The sequence below is a fragment of the Netta rufina genome, assembly GCF_964035555.1.
Source record: "Netta rufina genome assembly, chromosome: 5".
Taxonomy (NCBI): Eukaryota; Metazoa; Chordata; class Aves; order Anseriformes; family Anatidae; genus Netta; species Netta rufina.
Window position 1 is genome coordinate 37,263,096 of NC_140128.1, and position 12,830 is coordinate 37,275,925.

Sequence of the window (12,830 nt, forward strand, 5' to 3'; positions counted from 1 at the left end):
TGAGTAAAGCAAGAAATATAATCTTATGTGATGGTTGGCAGTCATTACTTAAGATGCTTCTAGAGCACACTGCAAAGCTATGGTAAAAGAAGAAATTTAAGAATCTGAATGACATAATCTCTTGTTTCCCTTCTATTTCTATTTCCAGTGCTTAGTATCAAAGTTAAAGTATGTTCTGCTGGGAAGAAGACCACTTATTTACTATTATAAAATAAGGTATTCTTTTCTGGGATGATAGTTTTACTCTGTCTCTTACTATCTGAACTATGACTAAATGCCAGCTGGTAGTGGGTCTTTGCAGTGGTAACACTGCAGTCCCACTGAACTGGAACTTCATGACTCCCAGTGCAGAAAATACTGCTTCCTAAACTGGATACAGAAAAAAAAATCTTTCAAGAAAGCAGGATTCCAGAATCTGAGGAATTTGAGATTCCAAGCTATCTGCATTCAGACTCTGCAGAGGACAGACTCAGCCTTGAAAACACAGCCAATGTGCTCTTACACAAATATGTGATGCAGCAAGAGCCTGAGCTGCTGCACAACAAAGAGAATTGCACATGCACAGACTAGGAAAGCCTGAGGAAAATGGAAAACTCTAATGAATGTATCCCAGAATAGAAGAACGAACCCATGCTAGTTTCTTTTCAGCTTGTAGTAGAGATATGTACTCAAATATTTTCAGATCTCTAATCCCATAAGATCAGGGCTAGGTTAGACGAGATCCAAGCACAAAGGATATTGAATTAAAAGGTAATTGAAAAGAGAATGGAGGAAGCTGAAGCCAAAGCCTCAACAGAAACTGCTTTTGTTCGTGTAGCCTTAAGGCAGAGTCAGTGCTCTTTCCTGATAATAAAAAGTAAACAAAATAAAATGTGACAAGACTTTCTTCTTGAGAGATGGGTGAAGTTGAAATACATCCTACTTATGTTGCAGTTTCAATGGAGCTAGAAGTCCTTTTCCTGTTCCAGCCACCAAATCATAGTGAACTCTTAAGCATAAACCTTCTCAGTTTAAACACCTGTAAAACACGGACAATTACATTCTTTTTACACTGTTTTTTTTTTTTTTTTTTTTTTTTTTTTTTCATTATTATTATTATTATTATTTTTTAGCAGCTTATAATAAGTGAAATTTCCTGTAGATCTTGCAAAATGGAGCAAATTGAATGTAAATGGTTTTTATGTTATTGAAGTCCTCACAAGGTTGATAGGATATAGCTGCTGCTTATTCCTTATGCTGCTGGTGAACGGAGACATACGAATTCTGTGTGACTTTGCTTGGTATAAGAACTGTGAAAGTCAGTCTCCAAGGTAAGGTACGAACTGTCCCAGGCACTCTGCGGCTTGGGAGAGCTCCCTGACAAGTGGACTCATGTTCTGGATCTGCCTAATTTTAAAGTATGTTAAAAAGTATACCTCAGTATATCTTACATCTGATTAATCTCTGTAGAAAAGAAAGCCATGTCTCTGCAGCCTCTTCAGTCTGCCTCTTCTCCCTTCAGTCTGAGGTTTCTCTAATTTTGCCATCTCCCTCACACTGGAGCTGATATTGCTCAGCCTAGAATGAGCCAACAGGCAAACTCCAGACTTTCAAAATAGCATTTGCAGCAATGGTAGAAATGCATTTAATAACAGCTGGTTTTGTAGTTACGCTAAGTTTTGGAATCCTGTGTCTGCTTCAGAGTGATGTCTGGAAGTCACCTAGAACATTCTCTTTTTAAATCATGTTCAACTATTAACTACCATGTCCTGATAATTATACCACTTCCTGGAAAAAGCTCGCAGAGCTTTACCTCCATGAAAAATGAAAGATCATGTACAAGCCATTCAACATGTAGCTTTGTTTTTATGTATTCAAATACAACTAATATCTGAATCAAAAAACAGATACTCGGTTTTCTTTTTGTTGTCATCAATTGCTCTAACACATCCAGAACAGAATTTCAGTCCACTGCTATGCTGTTAAGACAATTAGACAATTTCTGCCAGAAAATAAAAAATGTGTTGTTGCTGTTATGTCTTTTGTTCGGTGGTGGTTTTTATTTATTTTATTTATTTATTTTGTATCTACGTGTGGTAAAAGAAACAATCTTGATTTTTTTTTTTCAAGGCCAAATAGTATAATATGAATTTGCTTTTCTTTTTCAAAACTGCATCCATTTGTTTTACTTTGTCATTAACAAATCTTGCCTCAGAACTTCTAAGTATTGATTCAGTTTCTGTTAGCAGTGTCTGAGCCTGGTTGGCACAAGAGGTGTTATTACAGAGTGAGACAAGAGAGATGCATTACAGAGTGAGACAAGTTGGGCTTCTCCAGCTTTTGTGACCTCAGAGAAGCACAGATGGATAGAAAAGGCTTGGACCTTCTGTATTACAGCAGTTGCTTCTTCGCATCAAAAGCTGCCGTATGTCACATTAGGGTAGTGTATAGGCAGCATGATGCCATAAGGAATATTACTTTTTTTTTTTTTTTCTTCATAATTCCACTATGTGACTTGTGGCATGACCTCTTACACATCTGCTGAATTTCAGCTTACTGGTTTCCTTGGCACTCCGTTTGTCCCAGACAGAAAAACCCCAGATTCCTTTTGATCTTTCTGATGGATGAGGCATTCCAGGCATTATGAGCATTATCAAGGATACTGACTCAGTGGAAAAAATTCTTGATTTAAATACAATATCAGTTTCTGCATAATCCAAATGTTCTGAAGAAAAAGCTGATTAAGACAGTTTGTTCTGGCTTTGCACATCTTCAAAGATATAAATTATAGTAATGTACAGGTAAATGATGTAATTATTGTAATGTATATTATATGCATGGAACATATTTTAAGTTTGTTCAGCAGGCCTAAATGGAATCATTTCAATGCTTTCAACTGCACTTTTTATCACCTTTTGACAGTAGTATCTTGTGTCAGACCTTTTAAATATGCACCTCTTCATGTCTGTTTGTGGCTGAGTAATCTCTGCACCTCGCACCCTCCTCCTTTGGTTTGGGGAGCTGGATGTAACTCCCCATGGGACTCTGTTGCTCCCATTACTAGGGCTGTGTAATGAACCTCTGGAAGGAGTTTTTCTGATTTTTTTGGATATAAGTTTGTAAAATCTGCCTAAGCTCCATTCCACAGTAGTGGTGTCTTGGTACCCACTTCTACGTTGCAAATTTGTTTATAGCCCAGCTATTTAAAATGGCGCACTATGTAAATGTTGGTTGCTATCATCATGTTTAGATGGATAACTAAAATGTTGAGAGTTGTATGTTAAAAGGTCCTGTTATGAGGACCTTTTGAGGAACTGGTTGCAGTGTTGCAGAAGTGCATGACTTGATGTACAAACCTGAGAGGGGAGCTGCTTTGAAGAAAGGAGACCTGTTAGACTTCTGGATTCTGGTGATTCCTGAACAACATAGCCAAATCCAAATATCCTAGGTCAGAAAAAAAGAGTGATATTCATAAATTAATTTATCTACACTGTGGGATAGTTATATAACTTTTGTAAGTGTGGAAATCTCATCTATATGTGGAGCTTAGAATTCACTGCTAAACTGAAGGCTATTGGCAAACTTTGATCAGGTCAGTCATGGTGTAAACTCCATTAACTGTATTGACTAAATTTTCAGTGATTCCATTGAGGTTCCAAACAACAAAGCTGGAGTTATTAAGATGTGGTCAGATAACCCTAAGCCCTTTGTTTCTTAGAAGAGATGTATTGCATCTGCCAGATCATAAAATCCAGTGCTGCACAGATCCTTCAAAACTTTCTTGAAGGTTGCTGCTTATATTCAGCAGAGGATTTCAAAGAACTTTATAGGCATGCATTATGTGTAAAAATAATACCATTATAACATGACTGAGAGTAGTAACTGTAGTAGCACAAAGAGGTTGATATTATAACTGTTTACATTGATGCAGTTGCTGGAAATGCACATATAAATGGTTGTAATTTTATGTATAGAGGAAAAGATATAGAATAGCCCAAATACTGCATGGAAATCACAGAATCACAGAATTGTCTAGGTTGGAAGAGACCTCAAGACCATCGAGTCCAACCTCTGACCTAACACTAACAAGTCTTCCACTAAACTATATTGCTAAGTTCAACATATAAATGTCTTTTAAAGACCTCCAGAGATGGTGACTTCACCACTTCCATGGGCAGCCCATTCCAATGCCTCACAACCCTCTCAGTAAAGAAGTTCTTCCTAATATCTAACCTAAAACACCCCTGGTGCAACTTTAGCTCTTTCCCCCTCGTCCTGTCACCAGGCACGTGGGAGAATAGACCAACCCCCACCTCACTACAGTCTCCTTTAATGTACTTATAAAGAGCGATGAGGTCGCCCCTGAGCCTCCTCCAGGCTGAACAAGCCCAGTTCCCTCAGCTGCTCCTCATAGGACTTGTTCTCCAGAACCCTCACCACCTTCATCGCCCTTCTCTGGACTCTTTCGAGCACCTCGATGTCCTTATTGTAGTGAGGGGCCCAAAACTGAACACAGCACTTGAGGTGCGGCCTCACCAGAGCCGAATACACAGGGACAATCACTTCCCTAGACCTGCTGGCCTCACTGCTTCTTATACAAGCCAGGATGCCGTTGGCCTTCTTGGCCACCTGAGCACACTGCTGACTCATATTCAGCCAACTATCCACCAATACTCCCAGGTCCTTCTCCACCTCGCAGTTTTCCAACCAGTGCCTGAACCAATGAACCGTTGCTGAGTATTATGGTTGTTATGTTGCCAATGATTGGCAGCTTGAGTGATATGCTATATGGGGGACCTGAGGCTAAAAACTGTTAGGGTTCAATTCTGCAAAGACTCCTTCAGGCAACCCTACTCATAGTTCCTTTTCTATTCTGTGGACTCAAAAGCACACAAGCAAGCAGATGTTCAGTTTCCTGGAATCTCATAGGTACTAAAGGTAGTAAATATATCTTGCAGACAAGTATATTTGCCATTTGCATGCTGCACTGCATCAGCTTTTCTTTCCTTGGTATGCACCAAGCAAAGTTAATTTGCTTGGAGGCATGGAAAGAAATGGTGACAAAGCTGAAAACATGGCTGGGAATCCAAGCCCTCGGACACTGTCACAATAACTTTTTGATAGCATACCTTTCAGAAACAGCTCCAGTGCCACACATTCTCCACTCCTTTTAGGAGAGGAGCTGTCTGCCAGGCTGAAAGAAGTTCAATTAAAAAATAAAGACAATCAGCTCTTTATGATTTCTTTCAGGAAAGCTAACGACATATCTCAAATTTTCATACTTGTGTAGCTGAAACTGGTTAATTTTGCTCCATATAAAATGAGAAATCAAGAGCCTGACAGTAATGAAACATTCATTTTATTTATCTTTTTACAAGGCAGATAATTAGTAATTTTATGGTTGAAAAAACTTATTCTTAAACCTTGCATGAGGATGTTATTGCTAGACCTATTCTGATGTCACCTTTATGAAAAAATGTGTAACTTGTTCTGAATCTGTTCCCTTCTGAAGGGGGAAGTATCCTTCAAAACAAACAAATTGGGAAACTTGTTTCATAAGATTGATAAGTCTTGTAAACTTGCTCCTTAAAGCTATCACCACAGCTAAAAACAAAAGGAAAGGAACTGCATAATTTCACAGTAAGTTTATGTTTCACATAACTGGCCCTTCTCTTAAAGTCTTGTGCATCTTTTCCCCTTTAAGAAAAAAATGTCCTGGCTTAACCATTCTCTCCAGTAGTAGCTCTTCCTGTAGCATGTTGCATAGAGAGTTCATCACTACTGGTTTGGGTAGACTTGTTTGCGATGGATTCCCAGTTCTTACACAAAGATACAGAAATGACTGTTCAGGTGAATCCCTTTTTTTTCCAAATACAGCTCATGAGCCAGGTCCTGTCTGACAACAAGAGTGCTAGAATTCACCTCTGTGAATGTCTAATGAAAAGGCTTAAATAACTTTTATTTGTGACCTTATCCCCTGTAACCTTTCCCTGAAACCTGAGAAACTGTATCCTCCAGGACTTCATGACAAGCCTTAATTTTCTTCTTCGTTTGTTTCCATGCCAAGGAAATAAGTCCAAGGGGATGCAACATAAAGTGTTATCAGAGGGGAAAAAAGGAATCACAGTAAATAATCATGATAGGAAAATATGAATAAATTCCCACCAGGGGATCCTAAGCCACAAAGAGTTGAAGGGGTATCTGGTTGTAATTTTTCTCCCCTTAAGAGCTGATGGTTTCAGCTTGGAGAACACCAACCTCTAAGCAAATTTTAATGCATATGCCATATTCAGAACCCAGTGCTTTCTGATATTTGAACAGCGGGCTGCTCAGGGGGAATCCAAGCTGCTTTGGAGCTGCTTGTTTTGTCTCTCAGCAGATGGTTGTGTTCTCCTTCCCAAACCAAACAAGCTCTCTAGGATTTTTGAAAAGACAAATATTTAATGAAATTACATTTGCAAACTGAATGTAACTTAATAGCCTTGCAGATTTTGTTGACCTGTGCAACACATTTTTTCTTGCCAAAAAAAAGGAAGATTTGCTAGTATGTCTACTGTCTGAATGCCTAGAGTGCCTACTGTCAGAGCTTGCTATGTTGGAAATGAGGGCTCAGTCACAGCCATAGAGGTGTTTCCTGTGGCTCTATACTAACAAGGGCAAGTTCTACTTCTGGGATTTAACTGAAAACTCTTTAATCTCAAAGTGGTAGTCTAATGCTTAAGCTGAAGGAGACTCTCCCTTAACTGCTTGCAGCCAGTAGCTTAAAGGCTAGGTTTTGATATCTATTATACCTGTGTACATCCAGTCCTTCAGTAGAATGACCCCGTGAACAAAATCTCTTCCTCATCCCTCCTTTTGACATGATGCCTGGCTCCGAGCTTTTTGACATCAAGAGATGTTTGAGGATCGTGCTTTTAAATTTGTCTCCTCAGTGGTGTGCCTGCTCACAGGGCCCAGCCCAGCCCGTACGTGACAGATGTTGTGGCTGCAGGCTGTAAAGCACAAGCAGCACTAAGATACGTAGATACCTTATTTTGATTAAGGCACTGAAATACTCACTCCTGTCAGTTTGAATTGGAGATTATGTACTTGAGACTTTGTAGATCTGGGCCTGAAAGACAACTAATGGCCAACCCTGCAAACCCCAAAATGTGTGCAAAAAAATAAAGTATTATTTCTTGCCAGCAACTCCTAATGCAGCTGTGCAGATCTATCACAAGCCACAGCACACCAAACTTGGTCAATTTCTTGTTCACAAGAGTAATTTCTATGATGACCTCCATTAAACTGATTTGTGGAATGTTTCAGCTTTTCACAGCTTGGACATATCTTATAAATTACAGGAGTCAGGACCTGTTATATCATCATAACAGCTTCCCTGCAGGAAGAGGTTTGAAACAAATCTCTTCAATACAGTGGAGATCATTTTATGCTCCAGAATATCAGCGTGTAGTAGACTCTTTAAATTAATACTATGACTTTCAAGATTTTTCCTTTGTCGTTTCCTTGTAGTACTCCTCCAGTTTTTTTCCCAGTGCCAAACTACTATGCTCTACAAGGGCCACACACTGCCCCTATAAGAGATGAAGTTTAGTGCTCCTGCTGTGCATGCAACTAGCCTGTACTGAGGAATCTCTGATTTTGAGTTTAAAAGGACCCCTATTGCCTCCATGAACAATTAAACCTCAAAATCTGTCTCTCTCTCTTTCTCCCCCTCATATCACCCCTAAGGAGAAAAATAAAACTTCAGGGCTTTCCCATGCAAAACTCCCTATAATTAATTGAGTTGGTCCAAAATGGACAGGAATCTTTTTTATTTTTTTGTTTGTTTGTTTTGAGGATATGTTCTTTTTTGCTTAGAAGCTGTACCATGAGAAAAAAAAAAAAAAAAAAAAAAGATAGTACAGAGTACCAAGGTCTGGCAACACTGAAATTTGAAAGTCTCTGTATCTATACTGACTGAAAGAGAATTTTGATTCTATTTAATATAATGTGGTACAACCCCAAGTAAGGGCATACAGAACTATGTGTAATTTTCTGAATTAAGATATCCGTTTTAAACAAAGCTTGACTTAAATGAAATTTTATCAGAAGTTTGAGAATCAGCAATATAGCTACTCATACATGAGAAATAAAAACTAAAGCTGAGTAGAAATTTGGGAAGTTGACTGAGCACCATTAATTGTCACACTGAAATTGTCACACACTAAAAATGTAATGGCATACCAGGAGACATGGAAGTTAGATTAAAAAATCTGACTGCTACCTTTTACGTGGTCATCAACCATGACGTTCAGGTGCTATATCAATAGTTTGACAGATGTGGAAGACTGCCATTTCAGCAAAGAATGGTATTTATAAACCTGGAATAGCTACACTGATTTTTTTGGATTTAATTCAAATTCACACCTGCTCTTCTCTATGAGCCAGTGTGAATACTTAAATCTTTTGAAGAGCATTGCTTTGGAGTCTGGTCTTTGGCTACAACTGATCAAAGCAGCTTGCATGAGAAAGCACGTAAATGAAAGAGCCAAGCGTTTGTTGTATGGACTGGTGAATGCAGAAGCTCACTGCTCTCAGAAAAACAGCCTGTGGCACTCTTGTTAAGTGACTACCAGTGCCAAGGTTCGTGATGGGTCTGTGGAGTACAAACTAATTATCTCCAACAATTGTGTCTGCTTATTTCTCGCATGAATGGATAACATCTTCAGTGGAACTGGTCACATATCATCGCTCAGGTTTAAGGGCTGTTGATTGGATAGTGGATGTTTTGTGGCTATTCATAAAGAGGAAGAGTAAAAATATGGCCAGTTTCGCATTTTATAACTGCGTCTGCAGTTCCAGGGTAATTACCTACTAAATACACTCTGAAATCTCTTCTAGTTGAAGCAGGTGAGAAGTGCAAAGTGCGGAGGATACAGAATAAAGAAATGTCACAATGTTTACAGATGATTTAGGCACCTCTTCCCCAAATTAAAGCAGTTCTCTGTCAGCTACTACAAGGGTTTAGTCACAGAAAATGCTAACTCTTACAGATAGCTTTGCATCCTCTACCTCCAGGCAGTTCAGTAGAGCCTGTTTTTGCAAGGTACTGTGTTATCTAGGGTCCAGTTGACTCCACAGAGGTTTGAAAGAGCTTTCTAGGAAAATGGTTTGTAAGCTTCTGGGCAGTGAGCATGGTCCAGATCCCCACATGGATATAAGAACACACTGAGCGTGGAAGTATAGGCAGGGATGAAAGCATCACCAGCTACAGCTGAGCCTGAGAGATGGCTGCTGGTGGGCTCCTGTTTGTGTGTACTTGGAAGGAGCCTGGAATCAAAGGAGCAGCTGGTGCTCGGTTGCTGGAAGGGGATAGGAGGGAGGACAAGCAGAAGACAGAAGAAGGGGGCAGGGTTCTGGATGCTAAAGTGTCTCTTTATAGCTCAGCAAGCATTGCAGGTAGAGCCAGCATGTTTTAATAGACCAGCTGATGTAGTTGGAAAAGAAAAAGTATAAAAATAAACCAGGCAAGCTCTCAGGCCTCCAAGCTCTTCTTGTAGGTTAGAAATGGAAACAGCAGCCATCAAAGCTAAACACAATCTAAAAAGAGATATTTGGTATAGGACTAGATATGAATCAGTTATCCAGTGACTAAAGCAAAAGGTAGATGGTATCTGTGAAATGCTGGGGTTTACTAAGGATGGGGAAGAGGGACAGTTGAATGGTTATCTGTGTGGAAAGAGAGGGGAACTCTGCAGTCCAGGAAACCTGGGAGCTAAGGACTTTGCATATGCATATCTGCACACATTTGTCTGCTTACTGAGGCTCTCCCTTTGGAGTAATGGCTAGAACTGAGAAATGAAGTGACTGGAGTGAGAAAAGCACTGCTGTTAATGAGGTATCACATCTAAAAAGCCAAAACAAAGCAGAAGAATGGCAGTTTTTCCTATTTGGCATGTACTGCTGCTGGGAAAATACAGATAATTATTTGACTTTTGTTTTTGTTTTTAAATTTATGCATCTGAGAGTTTTTTGAGAATGTATTACTGAAGTTGCTGTGGTTGAAATCATCAGGACTTAACTCAGAAGGCTGGTGAGAGCACAGAATAATTAGTGTGCATAGTAGGTTATTTAGGAAAATGGGCGAAAGAGAAAGAAATACTTCTGCCAATGTTGACTTCATTTTAAAAGAGTAAAGCGCTTCAGTGAGCATTTCAACACTGTAAACCTCCCTGTTTCAAACAGTCATTTCTCTCATCTTTCCCTCCCTTCTCTGTTTTTGCATGACAGCTCCCAAGAACTTTGCACTAAATCATACGAAGGACATTTCTCAAGGTGTCTGCCTGTCTTTCTTTCTTTCCCACCTCTCCTCCCCCCCCCCCCCCCCCCCCCAGTAAAGTCATTCCTCTTTGGATCTGCTGCTGTCCTGGAAGGAGAAACCAGGTTGTCTGAAGTAAGAAATCAAGAAATCCTGATTGTGCTGGAGCCTGGGCTCCTCTGTGAACACCAAGATGCTCTGAACTGAACAGACATATGGATGCTGGGATATAGTCTGGGTTTGGTCTGTCCTGACTGCCAGCTGCTTTGGAGCCCCCTGCTTTTTCTATGCATTCTGTCCTCTACCCCTTCATTTGCATGCCCAGAGAAGTACTTAGATGTTTTTTGAACATAAACTGCTGTATTTTCCTTGCACAGGTCTCTGTTTTAATTCTGCAGGTTACATTGATGGACAGTGCTGCCTGTTCACTTAGCTGGAGGACTCTGTGAATGCATGCCATGAGGGAAGGGGAGCAGTGAAAGCCCTGAAGGTTCGTAATGGAGAGGAAAATCATCAGGATTTTTCTCACTCCCGCAGAACAAGCTGCTTATCAGAACACCATTATTTTCCTGGACTGTTCCTGATGTCTCCCCAAGCTTCAGCTCTGAAAATGATCTCTCTGAGTCACAGCAAATGACTCATCTGTATCTGTTAAGTCAGACCTTGGGACACAGAAGGCAGGTGATACATAGGGAGGGGGAAGGAGACTCTTCCCCGGAGGAACTCTTGAGACTTCCCAGTGCTTGACTCAGTTTGATAAGTGGCCTTCTGCAGCTATTGTGCTCTCTTTCCCTCATTCCTCCACCTGTGGCTTTTAGCGATGCCTCTCACCTTGGCAGTGACAATGCTGCCAATGGCAATGCAGTACATGGGCTCTGTGCAGGGCATGATCCCTTCTGTACATAGGAAGCCTTGCTACAAAAAAGTCATTATGCAAATGCAACACTGACCTTGTATCATGGGGCAGGCGCCAGGCCAAAGGCATCTCCCAAAAGCAGGCTACTAGAAGGAGTTCACACAAAAGTAATACGACTTATTTGACACTCTCTCTGTATGAGAAACCAACCAGAGCATAGTTGTAAAATGCCAAAGATCATTTGAAATGAACTGAGTTGAACTGAATGAAATATAAAGATGACACTAAACAGTACAGTTTGCAAATACATAATTATTCAAATATATAGTAAATATACAATAGAAATACACAAATGTGTGGGGGTCCAAGATGCCTATTTTTTAACTTTATAAATGACACTTATGACAATCAGTGTTGCTACTACTGAGAATCTAAAGGAATTCTTTATGCTAACATGTACATTTGTGTCAAAGATTGTATTATTTCAATGGCTATATGCTTCTTATTCACAGGGAAGTGCTATTCACAGGCTTGACAATGCCAAAATGGTGTAGCCATTTTAGGAACATAAGATTTCTGATTTTTCATCAGAAAAGTTAATTACTGGAAATTGTGGAAGAAGTAATCTGGGTCAAGGCTGGAAACTTGGACTTTTGGAGTTTTGTTGGGAAAATACAAATTTTAGTAGAATAGATTGTCTGATGAATGTGAAATTTCCGGACTGGAATTTATTTCTCTCTCTCAGTGACCTTTTATGTGACTGGTGGGAAATTAGTCACCGTGTTTCAATTACCCCATCTCTACAGTGAGCAAAACACAAAGTAGAACTTGAGCTCAGGTGCAAGAAATTACCTTGACTCTGATCCCTTATTTGAAGTCCTAATTTCCCAGTGAAATCAATCTGGTACACCTCAACAAGTCTCATATTCAGAATGATCTGCCCTCTTGTCTTCTAACAACTGAAGAGTGTTTTTTTTTTTTTTTTTAAAGTATTTCAAACTGAGCATTTAACCCCATTATTTCTGAAAAATTTGGTCACTATATTTATTGTATAAAATGACAAAGTGAAGCAGAGTGGGTGGCTGACTTGTCAAGAGCCACACACACAGTAAGTAGCAGAGTCAGAAGCCTGATTTTGAGTCCTTGGCTGAAAACACAAGTTAAAAACTACTTATCTCAGATATGATTTAACAGTAACTTGGAAAAGGGCTTACTAAAATGAAAAAGAAAAAAAGAAAAACAAAAAGAAAGAAAAAAGTGCAGGTCTGGCACATGTACTTGAAGTCCAAGGTCCTGTAAATGAGGGGGAAAGGGTGAAACATGAAAGATATTTATCTGGTTTTCTAAGGGTACAACAAAGACAGAGAAAAAAAGGGAAAAAAGATTGATCTGGAAAGTCAGTAGCTTGACATGAGTGTTAGGACTTGTGAAATGGATTAAAGATTAGCTTAGAGACTGATAGGACACAGGGGATGTCAGTGAAAGATAACAGTTAAGAGCTGGAAAAGGTAGCAAGCTGAGGACCATGCTTATCTTTCCCTTGAGTATAAGTGATCTAAACAGCATGCCATTCTAAAGTCCTGAAACTTGCAGATGACTGGGTATTATGAGGGCAGTGGGGAAAATTTGAGGAAAACAGGAACACAGGCCCAGATTTCTAATTCCTCAGAATTGTTTATGTTTATTGTGAAATAC